Genomic DNA, 9976 nt, shown 5'->3' with positions numbered 1-9976 from the left:
AGTGGCTCTCCGAGTGACCGTGGGCATGTCCAGAAGGGCCACTATGAATAGTAGTGGCCCCAGAACAGTTCCTTGTGGAACACTGCTCAATATTTGTGTTTCCCTAGATAGTTCTCCATTGGCTGCAACTGTCTGACTTCTACCATTCTGGAAGTCATGCAGCCACTCTCCTAATTTACCAGCTATGCCAAGGTTTCGCAGCTTGTGACATATCAAGCCATGATCAACTTTGTCAAAGGCTTTTGCAAAGTCGAGATATATCACATCAACATTTGAATGGTCAAGTAGCTGCTTAAGGACCCAGTCATAATGCTGCAAGAGCTGCGTGAGGCAGCTTCTACCTGGACGGAAACCATGCTGGGTCTCATTCAGCAAGTCATTTTCTTCTAGGAACGCAATCAATCTCCTTCTGACAATTCGTTCCATGACTTTGCTAATATGTGAAGTCAGAGAGATGGGCCTGTAGTTCCCAGCCTCTGCTCTGCTTCCACCTTTATGGATAGGACATATGGTGCCTTCCTTCAGCTTTTTGGGAAGTTTACCATTTGCAAGGAAACTCTGGAAGAGTATCCGGAGTGGTCCTGCTAATTCTTGTTTACACGACTTTAAGAGGACAGCTGGGAAACCATCGGGGCCAGTTGCCGAATTTGAGCTCATTTCATTTATGGCAGCTATCACATCTTCCTCTTCAATGTCGATGTAGGTAATGGATGCAGTCTTGTTTTCTATTTCTAACAGTGTTAGTTTTAATTTAGCCCTTTTCCTATCCTCCAGTTCTCTATTTAACTGGTTTGAGACATTTGTTCTGTTTCTCATAAGGATTGTCCTGTCTCTAGGAATTCTATTGGCATGTTTGCTGGTCTTTCTATATGGCACGTATTTGGTGCATATGTCTTGTATGGTTGACATAAAATGACTTAGTTTGAGGTCATTGTCTTGTAAAGAAAGGCTGTCATGCCAGTTTTGATTTCGAAACTCTCTGCGAATTGACTTCCAGTCCGCCATGTGGAAATTCAGGTTGGATATTGCTTGAGTCCTCCTGGTGGGGTGGGTGTCAGTGGGTTGTCTAGGACCATACATAGTTAATTCTATAATGTTATGATCTGAGAGAGATGTGGGCGTTATTTTCACATTATGGATTAGGCTCACATTGTTTGTGAAGCAGAGATCCAAAATATTGCTTCCCCTGGTTGGTTGGAGTATCACTTGTTCCATGAACAGCATGTCGGATAGTTCTAACAATGATTTTGCCTGGCTTTGTTCATGCAGTGACATCTCAGAGAGGATGTGACCTTCAGGCCATTTAACATTTGGGAGGTTAAAGTCGCCTAGGAAAAGTATATTGATGTGTTGGTCCAGATTTGTCAGGACCTCTTCTATGCGTCTGAGGCTGTCCTCAAATTTACCTTCCTGCTTTGCGGTATTTGGTGGACGGTATGTTGAGCATACAACTACATCAATCTGTTTTATGTGTACTATTAAAGTATCACATACAGAGTTTGAGTGTGATAGTAGTAGTAGGGGTGTGACATCTTCTCGGATGTACATTGCAACTCCCCCATGACTTCTATCCCTTCTGTCTGTTCGGAGTACGGCATACTCTGGTATATTTATCTCCGCATCTGCTATATTAGGTGTTAGATGCGTTTCGGTAAGCACCATGCATATTGCTTGATTGCATGTTACTAGGTCTTTCAAGTATAGGAACTTGTCTTTGCCGCCTGTTCGTAATAGGCCCCGGATATTCAGTAGGAATATGGGTGTGATATCTGTGCAGGGGTTCCTGGTGTTAGCGGTGGCCATCCCTGATCCATCATCTGTGGTGGTCTTGGACAATGGTTCGTGTGGCGTTGACTCTGTACCCTCTGCATCCACGTTAACTGTTGTACCATTTTCTGGGCCAAGCTTAAAAAAGCTTGCTGCTCAGCTACTGCAGTTCGTACAGCCTCTGCATATAGCCTTTTTTTGGGAGCAGAAGGAATATACGGACTTCTCTCTTTGTGAGTCCTGTTGGTATTCGGTGGATTATGTGTACGTAGATTTAAGCTTTCTGGTCTCCCTTTTCTGCGATCCTGCTTATTTTGTTGTAAGTGGTTATCTACCTTGTTTAGCTGGTGGTGTTTGGGATGGGCAAATTTGCAGTTTTGTCCCTTTTCCCCGTGCCAGCAGGAACCATTTAGGTAGAATTTACAGATCTGTTTCTTTTTCTTTTTCTCTGTGTGACGTGTTTGGGCTTGAAGCCTGTTTGTGTTTATGTTTACCGTCTTCTTGTCTGTTCTCCTGTCTTTGTCGTTTGTGGTGCAGCGTTGACTGTATTCACCATGGTCATTGCATCCCTCGTCAGTGGCTACAGCACTGGTGGCATCTGCCTTGTCGTGGTGATCCGTTTGGTCCTCCTGAGCCTGAGCACAGTGTGCAGGGTCTTCACTGTCCATTTTTGTGTCCGTGTTTCTCATAATGCCTTCTAGGAGGTCAAGGTGCGGTTTCACGAGCTCGTAGGAGCGAATGAGCTCCAGTTTCTTTCGATCAATTTGAGCCATTGACCTGTGGAAATTGTACCTATCCAGGCTTTCGGCTATTAGATCATTTGCTGGTGATCCTTTGGCCAGGTTCCATGCGTGAACAAGAAGACGAACTTCTTCCAGCTGCCAGTTTCGGCGCATCTTCATCTTCTTGTTGGCCTCAACTTGGCGCTGTACAAAGTCTCGTCCTCTGGTATCCATGGTGCACGATATTTGAGAGAGAGAGGTTATCTTAAAGAATATAGAAATAGTACTAGAAAGAAAGAAGAGTATAAAGAGAGAAGGGAGAATACGAAGTAGAGCGAGTAGAGAGTGCGTACAGAGTACGAGATAGATAGAGAGAGAGAAAGAGAGGATGTGATAGGAATAGAGATGTATGAGAGAGAGAGAGAGAAGATAACTCAAGAGAGAAACAAACAAAACGAGGCAAGACAAAATGAAAATCAAAAGAATAATGAAAATATATACACACATACACATACACACACACACACATATATATATATATATATATATATATATATATATATATATATATATATATATATATATGTATGCACGTATATATGAGGGAGAGAAGATAACTCGAGAGAGAGAAACAAACAAGACAAAATGAAAATGAGAAGAAAATGAAAAACGGGAAATATATATATATCACGGAGAACAGAGAGAGAGGGTGAGAAACAGAGAAACTAAGAGAGAAAAAGTGGGGGAGAGAAGATGGGATAAGAGTAGAATAGAGATTTTGATTAAGAGTGTTAAAACGAGGTGACTATAAGGGAAATTGAGTGAAAACTTTTAATACTTTAAATAAACTAAGAAGAACGATTTTATCGTAAATAAATTTTATCGTAAATAAACAAGACCTATTCCGTGAGAGAGATTACAGTATGTTAACAAACAAACTTAGTATGTAAATAAACTAAGAAGAAACGATTTTATCGTAAGTAAATTTTATCGTAAATAAACAAAAACAAAACTAAACTATTCTGTGAGACAAATTACAGTATGTTAAGAAATAAATTATTTTGTCGTAAATTGTTTTTGGAAAGAGAATAGAATATTGAATAAAACTTAGAAATAAAGAATAAAACTTAGCTCAGATTTCTATCTTTATAACCTCTCACCACGTGCGTGGTTTCTTCGAAGATGGTTGTTCGCTTTGGTTCACTCACATTAATGTGCGTTGTATATATACTATTTAGTTTCTTTTTCAACGGTTATAATGCAGGACCGTCGTTAAACAAACAGGTACCGAGTTTTGTGTCGGTTTCAGCGAATATTTATCTTCGATATGGAAAGATACCTGTTGATTGCTTCGAGAGACAGGGAAAAACACGTCTTAACACTACGAAACCGGAAGTACATATATTTATATATATATATATATATAAAAATATATATATATATATATATATATATATATATATATATATATATATATATATATATATATATATATATATATATATATATATATATATATATATATATATACATATATATATACATACATATATATATATATATATATATATTTATATATATATATATATATAAATATATATATATATATATATATATTTATATATATATACATACATATATATATATATATATATATATATATATATATATATATATATATATATATATATATATATATACATACATACATATATATATATATATATATATATATATACATACATATATATATATATATATATATAGAAACTATAGCTGTAGAAACTTTGCCAGATCAGATTGAGCCTAGTGCATCCTTCTCACTCATTAGTCCTCAGTCAAACCGTCCAACCCATGCCAGCATGGAAAGCGGATGTTAAACGACGATGATGATGATGATATAATATGTATATCTATATTTTTTCTTTTTTTTTCTTTTCTTTTATTTGTTTCAGTCATTTGACTGCGGCCATGCTGGAGCACCACCTTTAGTCGAGCAAATCAACCCCAGGACTTATTCTTTGTAAGCCTAGTACTTATTCTATCGGTCTGTCTTGCCGAACCGCTAAGTTACGGGGTTGTAAACACACCAGCATTGGTTGTCAAGCGATGCTGGGGGTACAAACACAGACACACAAACATATACATACATACATACATATATATATATATATATATATATATATATATATATATATATATATATACGATGGGCTTGTTTCAGTTTCCGTCTACCAAATCCACTCACAAGGCTTTGGTTGGCCCGAGGCTATAGTAGAAGACACTTGCCCAAGATGCCACGAAGTGGGACTGAACCCGGAACCATGTGGTTGGTAAGGAAGCTACTTACCACACAGCCACTCCTGCGCCTGTATATATAGCGATAAACTTTTTACACATCCTATATATACATGTGTGTATGTATGTATGTAGCAACAAACTTTTCCTGCATCCTACCCCAAGAAACCAATCTACATCTCCTCTTTTAAACTGCATTTTTTCTTCCTCATACATACATACATAAATATACATATATATACATAAATACATACATATATCAATGGCATATCGTGGTTGTAGTCATTGGGTATACTGCCACACCCAATGCCACCAAATTTCAAGCAGAGGTATAACAAGAGTTTTCCATTAAGATTTGGGATTAAATTAATGAATAAGATTAATATTTATAATGAATTTGCCATTTGCAATGGATGTGCAGCCAACACCTAGCACACCCAGAATATACACTGCTGACATACATACATATATAGGTATGAACGTATATGCATGCATGCATGCACAATACTTTATGATAAGGGATTTATGTGATATGGTTTGTAGCTATATATTTCATTTTCATGAAGCTAACAGAAAAAGTCTATAAGGTTGTTCAAACTTTTAAAAATAACAACCAAATCTCCCTAAAATCAAAGATACTAATTAAAAGTCGAGATGGACATAAGCTCTACCTCTGTTTATAAGTTGACTTCTTTATGATTCAAGGCTTGTTTACAACCACAATATATTTTCATTGTTAGTTTCTAAATTGTTTTAACTAAATTTAAATTCAATAGAAATAATTTTTTTAAAAAAAATCTCTCTCTTTTATCTTTTCAGGAATCTTATTATCTTTATGGCACAAAATGTAAGTATTTTAATTAAACTATCTTTCAGATTGAAAAACTATATTAGAATCATATTTATCCATGTTAATACACCTTATTTCTTTTAGAAACTTGAAAGTAATGTAAAATTTATCATTTAGCATTTTTCAATTATTTTACATCAGCAATCCAACAACAACAACAACCACAACCATAACAACAACAACAACTGCCACTGCTACCGCCACTGCCACCGCCACCACCACCACCACAACCACCTGTTTCTATAATTTATGAGCTCAAAATTTATGTTGATGATTCAGATAAACACTTTTAAACAAGGTTTATCTATTTCATAATCTTCACTTTGAATATCTAAGAATTGTTAGAAATATTGATCAACTAAATTAGAAAATAATGATAAGAATGGTTTATTATCTCAACTAAGTGCTTTAGCCCCACATTCCATATGGCCGAGTGGTAAGGGTGTTGCCCTTATAATTGCAAGACTGTTGATTTGATTCCCAAACCAAGTTGCACATTGTGATCTTGAGAAAAACACATCATCAGAAACACACCTTCATACACGGACACATCCCTCAGGGCACACAGATTCACCCATCCAGACACATACAGAAATCACATCAACACTGTCACCATGGAGCATATGCACATTACTCTGCAATTACTTTGACATCTGATGTGTGGCACAGTGTGCACGGGTACATGCAATATTGATTTGATGGAGGGAGCGAGCTACTGTACAGCTCAAACATTTGATCCTTACAAACAAATCATCCGTGTAGAAATTGCTGAACCCTCACGTGTCATCTACAACAAGAATATCCATGCATATCGAAGAGCTACTGATGATGTAAAAATTAGTTTTCTATAATGTCAATAGATTTCAAAGAAATCTTTTCCATGTTTCAGGTTGTAATGCGAGTTTGGATGTCTTCAAGCCTTTTCCTAACGGAAAGTACCCAGAAAAGCCAAAGTCTTTTCAACTAACAGATTTCCTGCAAAACAAAGCAAAAGGAATAAAGGCTGTGTGGAATGCAAGTAAGAAAATTTGTCTTAAATTCTATAAGCTATTATGTTATAATCAAATGGTGCAAATACATTAAAAAATGTTTACTGCATAGACAAAGATTCCATTTCTTAAAGCAAATTAAAAAATTTAGTTTTTATATAAATTCTGTACTAAATTTTATGTCAGATCTAGTTCTTAAGATGTGAATATTGTGATGTTTTATCAGTTATTATTGTATAACGTTTGATTTAATTTTAATATTCTCCACCATATTCCAAGACCTGAATAATAAGAGATAATCTTTTTGCAAGCTGAGTCTGAAGTCTGGTTTTGATTCTCAATGAAATTTATTTTTCTGGGGACAAAGACTTTTGTAAAAGGCAGGAATGGTACAAATTCATGCTGCTTCTTGTTATAAATATGTAAAAGAAGACCAAAAGTAGAAAAATAAAGAAATATATAATGAGTATGATATTCCATATAGCAGCAAAACACACAAACAATATTAAAAATAGTTATAAAGTTAACTATGCCACTATATGTGATTGTACAAGTTAGTTCTGATAAAACCTTCAAGCCAGTAGATATGTATATTTTTGAAATCATTGCAAGAGTAAATATATGTGTGTGTATGTGTGTGTGTGCATATATATATATATATATATATATATATATGTATGTATGTATGTATGTATGTATGTATACATCTAGATTATTTTGTTTTAATAGGTTTAACCCATTTAAAAGGATTTAAAATTGAATATGATTTTGATGACAAAATCTGTAGAATTTTGGACGTTACTGCATTTCTAAAGAAAAAATCCATTAGTAATGTGAGTACAATTTCTGTCTTTAAAGAGTCTGTCCTAAACTCCAAGAATGTGGTCATCTATATGGAATATATTACAGACCCTGCATGTTGTATTGTTGATTTGCTGGAGGTGAAGTTATTTTTTAGCCCTGATCAAACTCACTTTTGATCAGATGTACTTCAGTGTTGACCACTTTGTATTTTATTCTGACAGAGTGCTTCTAGGGATACATTAACAAACACCCTCATTTTAGAAACAGCATAGGAAGTGATTTGAGGGGGATTTAACTGTTATATTTAGTAGGTAAAGCAACCATATAGAAGTTCTCTCATTGGTTTGGTGAAGTTGAAGTAAATGGTGACATTGAACTAAATTTTAAGATGGATTATAAAGATGATGTTAGAGACAAAGGGATCCATGTGGACTTTAGGAGTGAAAGTTCTATTTTGAATGTTGCTGGAGGAAGAGAGTTCTGACGAAATAGTTTGGTAAATATTTGTTCCTTTTGAAGGAAAAAATTGGAAGATTAGAGGAAGATGTGAATGCTTTTTAGCTTGGACTGTAGAAAGTAGAAGTTGTTGAGTAATGAAGGTTATAAAAGAGCAAATGAAGAAGAAAAGTTCCTCATCAAGTTTGCATGTGTTAATATGTATGTAATGGCTCTGCTTCTTAGCTTTGACTTAGTGAAGAATAACAGATTTAAAGTAAGTATGTGTAAAGAAGAATTATCACATTCCCTTGTATCTAAGAGAGTAGGCATTCCTAGCTATATAAATGGTAGCGTCAGAGATATTGAGAAAAGGTGATTGTCACTTTAACCCATTACCTCCCATAATTCTATTAACTGGAATTTTTTTTATGAAACTTTGATTTCTAGCATAAAACAGCCTTAGAAACACGCTCGAATGATCAAAATAACATTTCAAAATAACATTTTAAATAGAAATAAGCGAGATATTGGATGAAAAATTAGCAAACCTCATTTGAATATCAGAGAAATATACCTAGTAGATATAGCAAAAAGGTTAGATATGTGTAAATATTGACAGATAATTATGAAATTTGTAATTTTTAAGTGATCTCATATGAGATCACTGGTAGGTAATGGGTTAATATTTTTGATGAAAAAATTAATTGAAACAGAAGCAAAGAGGATCAGCGAGGTTCTAATATACACAGGTAAAAAAAAAACCAAATGCTGTTGACAATGGTGAACATCAGTGAAGGTGAGAGGTGCAAGAAGTTATGGTATAAGATATTAAAATACATGCAAAATATGTGTAGTTACTTCAAATGATATCTAAGTTAATATAAATGGGCCAATAAAGAGTTGTTTACATAATGAAAAATATATGAAAATAATAACAGAGTAAAATAGCTGAATGTTTTTTATTTTTTAAATATGATTAAAATTATCACAAAATTTGATTGAACTGATCAATATTTTGAATATGTTATTATATTAGTAGCATTTTAAAATTTATTTGCAGCATCACTTTGAATTTAATATACATCCTGTAAGAAAAAATAAAGAAATATTGGTTCATCTTAGCCGTTGCCGGAATCTGGAAACAGTTATCTAACTGCTAAAGTTGATACCTTCAGTAAGGAACCTGAAATTATTATTTATTTAAAATCTTGGAGGAAACTAGTGGTGGTGGTGTATATTGTGTTAGTTCTTTTGGTTTTTATCAGTTGAAGATATACAAAAGATTTCCAGGAAGAGAAGGAAACATCTAATATTGAAAAGTTTGAAAGTAAGCTTGGTAAAAGACTAAAGTTTTAGCAAGTAGGAAAGACAGACTCTGATACCATCAGGAAAATGACTGTATTTGATATACAAAAAAGGAATCAGTAGAAATTTCATATAACACACTCAATGTAAATTACGGACATAAAACAGGTGTAGTGTGGTTACTGGCTTGCAGAAAAGGTAGATTTGGTTTGCACAGGAGAAGTCGGCAGTTAGAACTTATGTAAAATAATGTCTTTTAAATGCTCAGAAAACCTCTTAGTTGATAGTTATTGTTACCTGGTTGAGCTAATTTACTGTGTGAGTGTTCCAAAAGCATAGAAGCTGTAGGAAGAATAAGGTGGTAAACGTGTCATTGATGATAATGTTGAAATGGAAGGTTAAAAACTATTTGTTATTTCTGTGTTTTAATATTGATTTGTAATTTGACTACATATGTAGCCAGTATTCAAATTTTGCCATAAAGTTTGCAAGGCATAGGAGTGGCTGTGTGGTAAGTAGCTTGCTTACCAACCAGGTTCAGTCCCACTGCATGGGACCCTGGGCAAGTGTCTTCTTCTATAGCCTAAGGTCGACCTAAGCCTTGTGAGTGGATTTGGTAGACGGAAACTGAAAAGAAGCCCGTAATATATATATATATATGTATATATATACATATATATATATATATATAGAATATATATATATATATATATATATATATATATATATATATATGTATGTATATGTTTGTGTTGTGTGTCTGTGTTTGTCCCCCCAACATCGCTTGACAACCAATGCTGGTG

At 34.4% G+C, this 9976-nt stretch overlaps 1 long non-coding RNA gene across 1 annotated transcript; it reads left to right on the top strand.

Moving 5' to 3' along the window:
• The first annotated feature begins 5606 nt into the window (after positions 1-5606).
• LOC149128953 (uncharacterized) lies at positions 5607-8988 on the top strand. Its single transcript, XR_016240612.1, has 4 exons — positions 5607-5634; positions 6527-6655; positions 7356-7459; positions 8929-8988. It is a non-coding gene; the product is annotated as an uncharacterized LOC149128953 (long non-coding RNA).
• Positions 8989-9976: the final 988 nt, after the last annotated feature.

Source organism: Octopus bimaculoides, unplaced genomic scaffold (assembly GCF_046866305.1).
Source record: "Octopus bimaculoides isolate indiv1 unplaced genomic scaffold, ASM4686630v1 contig315, whole genome shotgun sequence".
Lineage (NCBI taxonomy): Eukaryota > Metazoa > Mollusca > Cephalopoda > Octopoda > Octopodidae > Octopus > Octopus bimaculoides.
This window is presented reverse-complemented; position numbering and strand designations above follow the sequence as displayed.